Here is a 1563-nt window from a genome sequence, read left to right on the forward strand (position 1 = left end):
AGACTGTATGATCAACTTCCAGACATACAGCTAGATATATAAAGAAGTGACACCAACCTGTCATTTCTCTTTTCTCCCACACGTTATCGATAAGGGCGTACAACGAGATAACAACAAGATTTGAAGGAACAACCCCCCCCCCCTCTGTCTCTCTGATAATAATGGCTCGAAACACACCGTAGAACATCGACTTGGTAATTTTGTTTTTTTTCGCAAAGTTAAATTTTGATTTTGAGGATCATCGATTTTTAGATTCAATTTGATTCATCTTTAAATCAGATTAACCTCATTTACTGTATTTCAGTTATTTGATTGGATTAAATTTCAGTTGATAAAGTTAAGTTTAAATATGTTACATTAAATCAATTGTTTTCTTTTCTTTATCTTTAATACTGTTATCATTTTTAATTCTGTTGCTGCATTTCTATGGATGGATTAATACGTGGGAAAAAAATCGAGATTACCGGTTTAATTTTCGCCTTTCTACCATTATTGTATAATGCAATTTACATGGATGTGGAAGTTTAGTTGCAAGATATTGCAGACGCAATCATACAGTACGGTAACACCCATATGATAAGTGAAATGCACGTTATAAAACCATATATGCATACACTGACTGACTGCCAAGGGTCTGCCACACTCCTTGACGCATTAACAACTTGCCAAGTTTACTACTGAGCTTCCATTTAAATACTCCAGTACGTTAATACAAATGCCATAATTAAAATACACATTTTTAAAACCCATACAACAGCATACACTCATACACTGACTGACTGGCATGGCCCACAACACTGAAAACACGTAAGTAACTCGACAACTGAAGTTACTGGCTGACTAACCTCTTCTCCTGAAATGACTCGACTGCACAGTTCTCAGTTCGTGAAAGACAATGGGGTATTTAAATCACTCTCAGCTGTTTGTGAATTTTTGTGTTTTGTGGTTACCGTTTATATAACGCTTACCACAAAGAACCTGTTATTTTCACTGAGTCATCTTGTGATTGTGGTTTTATGGTGTAGAAGTAGTGTCAAAGTCAAGTAGTATTTCTTTGAGGTGTGTGTTGAGTTAAGGTGAAAGATGCAACTTATTAACTATCTCCGGAAATAGCCTCGCCCCCCCCACCCTTTATCTTTCCTTAGCCTACCCATTAACCTTCTCTTGTCCACATCCCTTTATCTTACCTTGTCCTTACTCCTAAATATTCTCTGCTCTTACCTCTTTTATCTTCTACCTCAGTCCCTTAATCTTCACTTCCCCATACCCCATTAACCTTTCCCTTTCCCTGCCCCTTCATCGTCTCCTACCCATCGCCCCATTAACCTTCCCCTGCCCCTTCATCTTCTAACACTATCCCATTAATCTCCCCATGCCCCTACCCCATTAGCCTTCTCCTACCCCTACCCCATTAGCCATTCCCCTGTCCCTACCCCATTAGTCTTCTCCTGCCCCTACTCCATTAACCTCCCCCTCTCCCTACTCCATTACTCTCCCTCTTACCTCTACCATCCATTATTTCCATTGTCTCCATCATCCACTTCCCCCCCCCCCCTCACCTTC

General features: G+C 39.9%; 1 protein-coding gene across 1 annotated transcript in view; it reads right to left on the reverse strand.

Annotated features, from left to right (window-relative positions):
• Positions 1-1563, reverse strand: part of LOC119592179 — a gene marked incomplete in the record, with an annotated part of 12907 nt that overhangs the window by 10637 nt on the left and 707 nt on the right.

This window comes from Penaeus monodon, chromosome 29, assembly GCF_015228065.2.
Source record: "Penaeus monodon isolate SGIC_2016 chromosome 29, NSTDA_Pmon_1, whole genome shotgun sequence".
NCBI lineage: Eukaryota > Metazoa > Arthropoda > Malacostraca > Decapoda > Penaeidae > Penaeus > Penaeus monodon.